The 12,562-nt window shown below is 50.2% G+C and overlaps 1 protein-coding gene across 1 annotated transcript in view; it reads left to right on the forward strand.

Annotated features, from left to right (window-relative positions):
- The first annotated feature begins 3,080 nt into the window (after positions 1 to 3,080).
- The window catches only part of Txnrd1 (thioredoxin reductase 1), a 93,691-nt gene continuing 84,209 nt past the window's right edge, over positions 3,081 to 12,562 (forward strand). Inside the window, exon 1 of the mRNA XM_023717007.1 lies at positions 3,081 to 3,290. The gene's annotated coding sequence lies outside the window, so the exon portion shown is untranslated. The remainder of the gene's footprint in view (positions 3,291 to 12,562) is intronic.

Consider the following 12,562-nt stretch of genomic DNA (forward strand, 5'->3'; position numbering starts at 1 on the left):
GGCCTACACCAATATCTTCAAGGGTCTACCCATTCTATCTTCCAGCAGATTTAGTGTTTCTCTTTTTAATATTTAGATCTTCTATCTATATCAATTTTAGTTTATGCATGGTGAGAGATATGGGTCTAGTTCTAATCTTCAGCGTGCGCAAAGCCAATTTTGTCAGCACCATTTGTTAAAGAGGCTATCATTCTTCCAATGTAGGTGTTTGGCCCTTTGTCAAAGGTAAGGAGGCTGAGTGTACTTGGAGTTGTTTCTGCATCTTCTAATCTGTCCCACTGATGCTCAGAACTGTTTCTTGCCAGGACCATGCTGTTTTGATGACAGTCACTTTGTAGTATATTCCAAGTCTGGGATTGTGATGCCCCTGTCTTGCCTGCGTTGCCCAGAACTGCTTTTGCTACTCATGGTCTCTCCTGGTTCCAAATAAATTTTAGGATTGTTTTCTCTAATTCTGGGAGAGGTGCTCTCGTTATTTTGATCGAGGCTGCATTAAGTCTGTGTAACGACTTTGGAAGCGTGGCCATTTGCACTACGTTGGTTTGTCCTACCCAAGAGCAATCGAGATCCTTCCATTTTCTGCTAGTCTCTTCAGTCTCCTTTCAAAGAGCACGATTGTTCTCAGTGTAAAGCTCTTTTACTTCCTTCTTTAGATTGATTCCTAGATTTTATTTCATTTTTTTGGATGCTAGTGTGAAAGGTATTGTTTCCCTAATTTGTCTCAGTGAGTTTGTTGTGTACAGAAAGGCTATTGATTTTGGAGTGTTGACTTTGTATTCAGCTACCGGACTGTCTCCTTTTTATGTATGTATGTATGTATGTATGTATGTATTTCTTTTCTTTTCGCGGAACCAGGGATTGAACTCAGGCCCTTGCACTTGCCAGGCAAGATCTTATTCTACTGAGCTATCTCCTCAGCCCCAATTTATTTATTTTCCTTTGTGTATTTGGTACAGTGTCTCATTATGCAGATCAGACTCAGTGATCCTCCTGTTTTCAGCCTCCCCAGCGCTGGGATTAGAGACGTGCACCACCACGCCCGAACTCTGTCATTGGCTCAGTGTGCTCCTAGAGGCAGGGCCAGCAGGGCATGCGGGACAGGGGATTGAATTCTGGGCCCTCGGCCCTGCGCTTGCCAAAGCAGGCGCTTAGTCTGTGGAACTATCTCACCAGACCCTATCTGCTTTTTAAAAGCTTTGGTTCCACTTCTATTTTCTTTCTGCATTTGGCCAAATAAACACATAGTTTTCAAGAGCACTTGAACATTTCCCGGGACAGGGTGGGAACTCAGGGCTCTAGCTTGCAGTAAGCCCTGGTCCGAATAAAAGGCCACATCGTGGTCACATGTGTGAGGGCCAGAGAAGCTCAGTGGCAGAAGGCCCTGAAAGCACAGAGCTTAGGACAAGCCTTGCGGGAGGCAGCGGCGGACGCCGAGGACAGGTGAGAGCCCTGGGCTGGCTGAGCGCAGCCATTGACCCCACAATGTGATTTTGGTGTTTAAAAAACCCCTCCACGATCTTCATTACAAGTGGGGGTACACATGGGCCAGCACTCCAGATGAGCACTAGGATCAGGCAGGGAGCCACAGCGCGAGCACTGAGACCAGGTGCGTGGCCGGGTGCGTGGCCAGGTGCATGGCAGACACCTGTAATCTCAGTACCCGCGAGGCTGAGGCAGGAGGATCCCTGAATTTGAGGCCAGCTTGAGCTGCACACCAGGGCCAGTGACAGCTTAGATTGTATAACAAGAGCATGTTTCAAAAACAAAAAATCCTTGCACTGAGCATGAAGTTCACTGTAATCCTATTCAACATAGTATTTAAAAAGAAATATGTAACAATAGAATAGCTAGTCAGAGTACAGCACAGTCTATTAGGACTGTTTTTTTTACTGACAGTTAAGAAAACGACCTTTCCTTGTTTCTACTCTTTTCAGCTAGGCTGGGTTCCCGGAGGAGCGAAGCACTGTCTGCGATCCAGCAAAGAAATGCGAGGAAGGCGCCCACTCATGGGGTGGGGGTGGGGGGGGGTGAGGAGAGTCTGGGGATGTGGGGTATAGGGTGTGGGGGGGGGCTCAGAAGGCTCTGGTGGGAAATGAGTGAGGTAGGGGTGGGTGGGGCGATGAGGGCTCTGGGTGATGCAGGATTGTTTCCTGACTACAAGCTCAAACTGCTCTAGAAAGCCTATTTTAAGGGCTGGCCAGATAGCTCAGTGGATTAAAGTGCCTGCTTAGGTAGACTCAGGGGCAGGGGGTTCGATCCCCAGCCTGCTGTGCCGGCCCGGCCCTGGGGTGCGCTGAGACAGCAATGGAGACTGGGCGTGGTGGCGTGCCCCTGAAATCCCAGTGTGTGGGAGGCTGAAAACAGGAGAATCACTGAGTCCGATCTACGAAGTGAGACCCTGTAGACCCTGTACTAAAGACTTTTAAAAAGGGAAAAGAAAAAAAAGGCGTATTTTAGAAACCCAGACTGTCCAAAGCGGCCTGCATGCATGGGGCCCAGGCCACGTGAGTGCGGACGGTGCGCGTAGTGGGGAGAGAGGGAAAGCGCTGCACACAGGAAGAAAAGCCGGAATTGGCAAACACGCCACAGCGCATGTTTTGGGTGACTTCTTTCCTGTAAGAAGGATTGGCCCCAGCCCGACAGGCTGAGCTCTCCCCGGGCCTTTTTAAATGGTTTGTATTTCAGGGTACCGCTAAGTGGCTACATTAACCAGGCTGATTTCAAACTTGCGGTCCTCAGGCTGTGGCAGTACTGGGATGACAGGCGCGTGCCATTACTCCAGGTTTGGGACTATTTTATTTAATTTTTCTCTTTTGGCCGAACCGGGGATTGAACTCAGGCCTTGCAAGCGCTTATTCTACTGAGCTATCTCCCCGGCCCTATTTTATTTAATATTTAAAATTTAAAAAATCCATCAGTAGAGAGAGGCCCGGGGTCAACACCGCCCGCCCCGCCCACCGCCCGCCCCGCCCACCGCCCGCCCCGCCCACCGCGGTCATTCTCGCCCGCCGGGTGGGGGCGCGCGGGCTCCGTTCTGCTCCGCCGCCGTCTGCCCCGAGCTCCCAGAAGCCCTCGTGCGCGCATGCGCTGTGCAGTGTCGGGAAGTCGGGTGGTCCTCGGCCGAACGGGTCACCGCTTCTGGTCAGTTACGACTGCAGGCAGCGAAAGTGCCCACTTCCTCAGCTTAGGAGCCCTGGTGGACGTCGTGGGACCGACCGCGTCCGGCGGGAACGCCCACAGCGGGTGTCCGCCAGGGACCCCGGAGTCGCGGAGGCGGCGAGGGGAGGGAGGTAGGAGTGGACGCGGAGGCTCCCGGAGGGCCGGCAGACGCTCGCGGGCCGGGGACCCCGTCCGGCTGGGTGTCGCGCGCACCCCGAGCCTGCCGTCCCCGACCCCAGCCCCGAGGGCTGCTCGAGTCCTCTCCGGCCTAGCGGGGGCGCCCTCCGCCCAGGGCCTAGGCAACGCGGGGGGGCCGTTTCCGCGCTCCTCGCCCGGGCCAGCCTGGGTCGATCTTCAGCCGTACTCTGAGATGGCGCCACCGTGATATCCCTGTTTCACAGAGGAAGAAACTGAGGCACACATGGGCGAGGAAACTTGCCCGAAATCAAACAGGCAGGCAGTCCTAGAGCTGGGGTATAAGCCGGGACAATTTGACGTCAAAGCGCGGGGTACCATCGTTGGTGTGCAGCCTCCTTCACGACTCTTGTAGGTTGGAAAAGTGAAACTCGAGGAAAGTGCTTCGCTGGACGCCTGCCTGTAATCCCAGCACTTAGGAGGCAGGAGGATCATTTCAAGTTCCAGTTTGAGGCCAGCACGGGCTATATAGTATTAGCCTGTCACAAAACACGAAAACCCACAATACCCAAAGTGCCTTACCCAATTGCTGCCATTGTTAAACACATCTGTGGCTTTCAGAGACTTAGGGTGCGACTCCAAGGCCTCCTATGCTGAAGGACTGAGAGGACCGGAAGTCAGCCCCTGGCTTGAGGTGACATTTGGTGGAGTTTGGCCGAACTGTCTGAATGGGGACCCCACATTCTTGCTGGGAGAGCCGCTGGGGAGACCATCCTGGGGGTGGAGAGGTGAATCTCCTGGACCTGGGGTAGGGAGGATGGGAAGGATAGAGGTCAGAGGCAAGGTCAGCTCGGTCGGTGGGCCCATCAGGGCCATAGTAGGTGTGGCCCCCGCTGGTTTTTTTCCCCATTTTCTGGATTCTCCTTAAACCCATGTACTAATGTTTATTTACCATTTTTTGTTTTAGCTACATTGACTTATTGTGAAAATCACATAATAAAATTTACACAGCCATTGTTAGGGTTCAGCAGTTTTCAGTGGCCCCACATCGTTGTGAAACAGATCTCTGAAGTCTGCTGTGCAAATCTCAAACTCCTTGTCTGTAGAGTTTCTCTGTTGCCTCCTGGCCTCAGCTTCTGGTGACCATCCTATTTTCTGTCCTACGCATTTTCCCACTTTAGATTGCTTGGATAGAGGGATTACTTAGGATTTGCCATTTTGTGACTGCTGCTTTCACTGATCCTAAGGTCTACAAGTGCTATCTGTGTTGTAGTGTATGACAGGATTTCCTCTTAAATCTAAACATTCCAATGTTTATCTGTTCAGTACACTTGCTTTGAAAATGGGTGTGGTGGTGCATGCCTGTAATCCCACTACTTGGGAGGCTGAGGCAGGAGGATTGCCTGAAGCTCAAGCCCAGCCTGGGCTACAGTGAGCTCAAAGATAGCCTTCACTACGTAGGGAGACCTTGTCTCGAAAAACTGCAACTTTTTATTAAGTATACTATTTTTATTAAGTATACTAAGCATAAAGTGCACCTATCATAATATAACTTGATACCTTTTCCCAAAGTGGACAACTGCAGCTGGCTGGAGCAAAAACATTGCCAGTCCCCTAACCATTCCCTATCCCTTGTTCCTATTCCAAAGAAACCACTACTCTAATTTTTTTTTCTTTCTTTTTTTTTTTTCAGTACGAGAGATTGAACTCAGGACCTTGCTGAGCTATCTCCCCGGCTCACTTATGCTGCTTTTTAATAGCCTAGAAGAGTTTCACCCTCTTTTGTTTTTACCTTTTCAAAAAAAATGAGACAAGAGTGTTAGTCTATAGCCCAAGCTAAGAATGATCCTCCTACTTCAGCCTCTGGAGTGCTGGGACTACTGGTGAACACCAATATGCCCAGCTCTCTTTTACTTTTTGAAATTTAAATTTAGGCTCATTTAAAAATACTCCGAAAGCATGCTTTGTCCTAGACATTTTTCCGTACACACATATCTACTCTTGTTGATGTTAGGCTTGCTCTTTTCTGTGTCATCTAGGAACATTCTAGAACTATCTTCCAGGTTACCAGCAGTGATCTGCATTACAGACTTACTGAGGTGCCTGGCCATGTAACCTTTTACCCCTTAACTCCCCCACCCCCATCCCAGACCAGGGATCAAACTCTGAGTTTGCCAGGCAGGTGCTTGTGCTGCTGAGCTATGTCCCTGGCTGGACAATTTAAATTTTAAGAAACTTTTTTTTTGCAAGTTTTCTGGATTTGTTTTCCCTTTCTTAAAAGTTTAAGTAAATTGCCAACGAAGTGGCTGAGCTAGAGGATGGGTTAAGCCCTAACAAGTCCATTCTAAAATCAAACATACAGGAACCAGATGGGGTATGTGAAACACAGACAACAGCCAGGTACAATGATGCACACCTGTGATTCCAGCACTTCAGGGGCTGAGGCAGGAGAATGACTTGAGTTTGAAGCCAGCCCGAACTACACAGTGAAACTGTCTCAAAAAAGACCACAGCCAGAAGGAGTTACCAAATCTCTGTCATCACAGGGCTAGAGGGTGATCAGTGAAGCATAGTGCCTGGTACCCCAAGAGGAAGGGCTTGGCATGTTTTTGCAAAAGCCAGGAAGCAGATTCTGGCAAGCCTGTGGCCCGGTCTTATACCAGTAAGAGACTCATTTCCTAAGTGAGCAGCTAGCATCTAACGCGTGCTCCTCACAGCATGGCCCCGTTGCAGAAGGCCAGGGAATGTGGCTCTCTGCAGCCCAGCATCTCATTCAGCTGGCCCTGGAGACTCGGAGGTAGAAGGGCAGGAAGGAGCCAGCCCTCGAGCTAAGTCTGGAGAAAATGCAGCGTCATGCTGAGCCGTCACAAAGCCTGTGGGACTGCGGAGGGAGTTGGCACCGATGCATACTTGTGCATGCGCATTCCATGCTGTGTTAATTGGCTCGTGGACACGGGTCCAGGCTCAGGAACGCGTGTTACTCATTGCGGTGTCTCCGTGCATGGCACTCTGCCTTACATTTGTCCACACTGGCACGGGCCATTATTGAAGGAGTGAGGCACCCTCTAGCACCCACACCGGCCAGGCTCTTGGCACGGAGGAGGCAATGTCTGCACGTGGGAAAACCCAGTTTCCTGGTCTGTACCTCAGACCTGCTGCCTCAGGTTCTGGGCGGCTGGACCAGACGTGTGCTTTGGCCTCTCAGGTGCTTGAGTGGGGATCTGTGAGCGCAGGGGTCGATCTGCCCACCTCCGCACTGTACTGGGCAGGGGCTCTGTGCTCAGCCCTGCAGTCAGACAAAGGGGGTCAGAAGCAGGAAGAGGAAATTGCAGTTTGGCTTCATGCTAGGAACGGGCAAACAAGTTTGCGTTGCTTTTTTGCTGAGTAATTATAGAGGAAACTTGCTTTTGCCCACTTAAGCCAGGTAACTGTTTTATTTGCACATATTTGCAGTAGATCATGATTACACTGTTGTGGGGAGTTGGCCCAGGCCCAGAACCCATGGGAGTGCTTTTTGCTTCCTCATCCCTCCCCTGCCCTACCCCGTCTCTTGGTCACCTTGCAGTTGTTCCCTGTTTCTGATCCTCTTACTTTTAAGCAAGGTAATCTGCAGGACAATTATGCCTGCTATTTGGATTTTCACACTTGCTTACCTCTTTGTGCCAGTGCTGGGTGGCTGTGTAAAGCTCTTGGGTGACTGAGTCCTTTAGGTGTGTTTAGATTTGCAGCCAGGGTAAACACTTGAAAGATGAAATTAGTAATCTGCATGCCTTCTCTGTGCTCTCATAGAACAGCAGGGAATATTTAATGAGCGTCCCTTGCTCGGAGCTCAGCTTCCTGTGCTGGTAGAAAAGTACTATCCCTCCGCGATGCTAAGAGCAGACCATTTGTTACCCGTCAGTTTATGTGATAGCACAGCGGTGTCAGCTTTCACTGGGGTGTTCGCATGCCTCATAAGTGTGCCACCATTTTGATCAGTGTGTAAAAGTTTTTTCCCCAAATTGAGTGTGTGTGCATACCTCATCCATACACACGACACCCTTGAGGTGTCAGTGCCTGTTAGGAGAAAAATGCAGGTGGGTGGGTGGCGGGCAGAGGCCTTCCGAGAGGTGACTTGCGAGAACTCAGAGACTGCAGGCAAGGGCTTGAAGCTTAAATTCCACAGGACAGGGACAGGCAGGTGGTGGACAGCTGGCAGTGGTGGAGTCCAGGCTGAACGGAGGAGTAGCTCTTGTCATCCTACCTGAGGATAGAGTTACCAACCCCCTTCTGATTTTTCAAGAGAAAGAAGTTTTTGTGACTTCTAGTTTGAACACAACAGCGGTAATGCACAGCAAACATGGAAGGTCAGACAAGAAGTCATTGTGGGTAAACATGGCCCGTGAATGTGTAGAAGAACGTGAAACTGGCACGTAAGAGAAGACAGAAGAAAAGAAATGTGCATTTTGAATGTAGAGGGGAGACCAGAGGAGGAAGCAGTTTTTCTTAGTGACGCTGTGCAGAGAAATGACCGAATGAACAAAGTAGTGACAGCTGTCAAACTAGGTCTTCAACAAGTTAGAGTGAACGTGTGAAACTTTATTCCTGTACGAAACTCACCAGTACAAGGAAGGAGGCAGTAAGGTGGTAAAGCTGGTTTAAAGGACAAGCCAGGGATCGGAGAGTTATATAATCACAGACCCGCTGAATTGGATTTGCTAGTAGTTTCTAGGTGGGTTAATGTCCCGAGGGCCATTAAGCCATGACCTTTGGGACACCTGGACAGAAACCTACTGTCTGACCGAAAACTTCATGCCTTGGCTGATAAAGCCGGGAAAGCAATTTGAGCACAGGACGCTCTTGGAGAACTATGTGACCTTCAGGTGCGCTGGCTGGACATGCCTCCATGTGGCACTGCAGGGACTTTTAAGGAGCTTTTCCCCCAAGTTTTGGATATTCCTCCTAAGACAGCGAATACTGCACTGTGATGACCTTGGACTCACCACCCCTCACTTGGTGGAATTTCAAGCCGCTGAATCGTAAATGTGCAGCTAAAACTCCAGCGCTCTCTGAGTGCACTCAGCAGCTTGCAGGCTTCAGCCGCTGAGAGCTGTCCATGGCGGCTGTTTCCCCGAGAGGTTCTTTCAGAGCTTAGCAGCAGGCGCTGAACTCTTGATCAGGTTTCAGGTTTACAGCAGTAATCTTAGCTACTGCAGGAAGCAGCAGGTCTCATTCTCCTGTGTACACAGTGAGAACCAGGAAGAGTACCAGGAACTAGAATTCAGCAAGCAGCTCCTGGAGCCCATCAAGCGTGTCCACAGTGCAGCCCTGGAGTGCGTTTGTTGGGAGAGCAGGGCGTGCGGACCAGCTCTTCCCTGGGTGCTGTGGGGTCTCTGGCTGTTGACTGAGGTGCTAGAAGGACCATGCAGCCCTCAGGACCCGGGTGGGCTGGTCGTGCAAAAGGGGCTGTCCACTGGGTGAGGTGGAGGAAAGACAGGCGCCCTGGGGCCTGGCCTTCAGCCACACCAGGAAGCGAGTAGTAAGCACGCTTAAGCCTCCGAGAGGCGATTTGGCAGCTGGAGTTAGGGTACAGTAGCTGGCTCGATATGAATGTTCCTGAAAATGCAGAAACAGGTGAAAGGTGCTCGTGTGGGCAGGCAGAGGTGCAGGGAACTGTGTGTGAGGCCTTTTGTTCTGTATCAGCACGATTAATAATCACTCACTGATTATTAGCTGTAAGGCCATGAACTTTCCTCCGAGAGCAAAGGACCGCTGGCAGGCGTGGCTGTCCCCAGAGCGGGCCCTTGTTGCCCTTGCGCACCCCCCATCCTTCATTCATTTTTAAAATTTGATCTTTTCTGCTTAGAATAAACGTTTTATTTTTATTTTAGTAGTAGGGATTGAACCCAGGTCCTTTGCACTGAGCTATGCCTCCAGCACCCCCAAGCCTTTTATATATATATATTTTTTTAATTTTGAGAGTCTTTGTAAGTCAGCTTAGTTGCCCAGGCTGGGTTTAAACCTGCAGCCCTCCTGCCTCAACCTCCTAGAGTGCTGGGGTTATGGACCTGTACATCCATGCCCACTTTAGAATACCATTTTGTTCAACCCTCTGCCCGGCAAACCATCCTGGCCCATAAAGACCCTTTCCAAATGACAGGGTTATGATTTCCCAAGCAGAAGGAATTTTGTCCCTAGTGGCCAGCTGTGGCTTCTCCTGTCTCTGGGCTCTCGAGGAATGCGGGGCTTCTGAGGCCATTCATGAAGAGTTGTGTATTTGCTGAACAAACACTTGCTGTGATTCAGGCAGGTGCTGAGCACCTTAAGGGAATTAGGTGCCTCAGCCTGTGTCCAGAGAGTGAGGAAAACGAGGCCAACAAGGCTGGAGGCCAAGAGAAAGAAGAGCATTCGCTGGCGGTGGTGGAGCGGATTCTCCTCCAGGAAGCGGCTGTGCCTGCCCGGCCACCCTATGGGGTGGACGCGGCCAGTCCGGGGACAGCCCGGACTCCTCCTGGCCCCAAAAGTCTGAAAGTAAAGATTTTCCCAAGGAGCACGCAGGTGAATGGAAAATCAACTTTTCTGGAGGCTCGCGAGCACCTGGGGATGGTGGAGAAAGGAGCACACTTAGGACAGGTTTGGACCGCAAACTAAAGGAGGCAGGAAAGCTGGAGACTGCGGAAAATGCAGCCTCGGCCCTGTGTGTGTGTGTGCGTGCAGGTGCCACGGGCACACTGACCTTTCCTACGGAACGGCTTTGAACCCAAAGAGCCACACATAAGACACCTCTGCTTCTCAGATGGCTCTGGCCGAGGGCCCTCCTCGCAGAGAGCGGGGGCTACTGATTAGCGAGATAAGGCTCCAGTAGCGTCTCGGTTACTTCTCTCTCATTGCTGGTACAAAGTATCCGACACCTAGAATTAAGGAAAGAAAAGGCTTATTTCACTCGTGGTTTGTAGAGGACTGAGGCCACACGGGGCTGGCTCCAAGGCAGGGTGGCACTTGGCAGAGGGCAGCGGTTCATGGCACTGGAAAACTGCAAGAGCAAGAAGGAAGGCGCAGAGGCAGCAGAGAGCAGGCCTCTCGCCTCCTTGCTCTGCCCCAGGCTGGCGCGCTCACACCCTAACCCAGCCTGCTGTGGCGACCTAATCACAACCTCGAGAGGTCTGCCCCAGTGACTGCGGGAGGCTCTGGGGGGACAACTAGACACCAACCGTAACAACAAGTGACTTGAGCAGGAGGGAGAGAGGAGTTACAAAACAGAATCCTAGTTCCTCTTATATCATCAAATAGCTACAGAGCTGAAGCACCTCTGAGCTTCAGTTTCCTCATTTGCAAAGTAAAGGGAATGGGTTGTGAATAGCAGAACAATTCTCCTAGCTAAATGCTGGCAGTAGCCTGTGTGTCCAGCCGAGTGGGTGAAGAGCGCGTGGTTCTCACACGCAGCGGAGCACTAGGCTGCCATCAAGAAGGGCCGACAGTCATCTGTAGGGAGGTGGGTGCGCCTTGAGACCGCAGCGTTCAGTGACGTCAGGTACCCCGCTGTAAGTGCCATGCAACTTCTCTTGTAAGAGAAACAGTGGAATTTTTTTTTTAAATTAAAAATTTTAAAAATGTATAAACAAAGGACAACAGGAAACAAAGAGCTTTTACAAATGAGGAGGGGACTTAGCAACAGAGGTAGGGGAGGGGAGAGGTGGGAGGGAATAAAGCTGAGTGCGAGCCCCTGCTCCCTAAGGTGAGCGTACGCTTCTGTGTCCTGTAAGCATGTACTAATGAGAACATGAGAAGGAAAAAGCCAAAGTAAAGTGAACAAAGCTCTAAAACGCTCCAGCTCTGACTCACAGAAAATTAAGCACAAGTCTCTAGACATAAGAAATATAATGATTCCAAATAAAAATTCCTAGGATTTTAAAGGATTCCACCACATACAAGATAGTATTGTGGGTATTGTCTAAGACATGTCTTTATTCTGGCCTTGGCTGCTGGAATGCATGCCTGAGTAGCTACTAAGGTTTCTAAACTCATTTACTTCATTTTATGTGGGCAGGTTAATAGCTCACGGTAACAGGGAAGGACTCGTCTGAGCAGCATGCTAAGCCCAGGACAGGGTGGGCTGTGGCTGACGGAGGTCTGCACACAGAGTGTGCCTGCGCACTGGTGCACATCTGGAACCGGCTCCCGAAGGGGAGCAGTCCCTAGTTCACACCCCTCATCCGAGGGTGAGAGCCCAGTGGTGGTCTTATTTTTAAAATTTTGTACCCACTGCTTAGTAAATGAGTATATCTACTGGGATTTTTTTCAAAGCCTTATTTTTTATCTTAGCACACAACTAAAATTGACTTTTTGAATGTCGGTTTTCTAACTTGTACCACATGCGCACAGTCGAGTCACGCAGAGCTCCGTCATGCCCCCAAGTGCCCCTCATGCTGCCCCATGCGCTCCCCAGCCCACCTCACCCCAGCCTGGGCACCTAGGATCTGTTCTCCATCTGGAAAGGTCTGTCTTTCCAGGACTGTGAGGAGCATTGTTAGTGGGTAGCTCCTTCCGGAAGTGGCTCACCAGCTCAAGGGTACTGGGCTCTGGGTAGCTGCCTGCCCCTGGAATTAGGATCCAGAGTCTTCTCATCTGGAACAAAGAGTTGGACAAAAGGAGCAAAAGGCCAAATTTATTAGAGAAAGTAAGAGTGAAGAGGGAGGGAGAAACCGGCCCTGCAGGGTCAGCTGCCATGAGAGTGCTAGGAGAGCAAGTTCTTCTTGGTGTCCCTGTCCTTTACATTGTCCAGACCTGGAGGAAACACGCAAGTGCTTGTGCATACGGGTCCTGAGGGTTGCTGCTGGGACCCCACGCTTCAGCCCGGCACCCTGTTGAAATCCTGCCAGAGTTCTCCCAAGAAGGTCAGGTGCAGGGCTTTGTTGAAAACACAATTCTTTCCCCATTTTGCTTAATATCTTCGTCAGAAAATGGACAGAAGGACCTCTGTAGGCTCAGTTCTGTTTCACTGATCTGTGTGACTGTTCATATGCAAGTTCCCTGCCCTTTTGATCAGCACTGCTTTACAGTAAGTCTTGAACTTAGGAAATACAGTCTCTGTTCTTTTCAAGTGGCTTCTGCAATTCTGGGTCCCTTGGAATGCTGTTTACATTTTATTTTAGATTTTTAAAAATAGTATTTTCTTTTTTTCCCATAATTTTATTGATAAATAGCAATGAGACAGTTTCAAATCAAATTGGTAGGACAGTTTCAATAATTAACACACACAAAAAAAATAACACATTGCATACATTCTTCC

This window comes from Octodon degus, unplaced genomic scaffold (assembly GCF_000260255.1).
Source record: "Octodon degus isolate 3935 unplaced genomic scaffold, OctDeg1.0 scaffold00004, whole genome shotgun sequence".
NCBI classification, from domain to species: Eukaryota; Metazoa; Chordata; class Mammalia; order Rodentia; family Octodontidae; genus Octodon; species Octodon degus.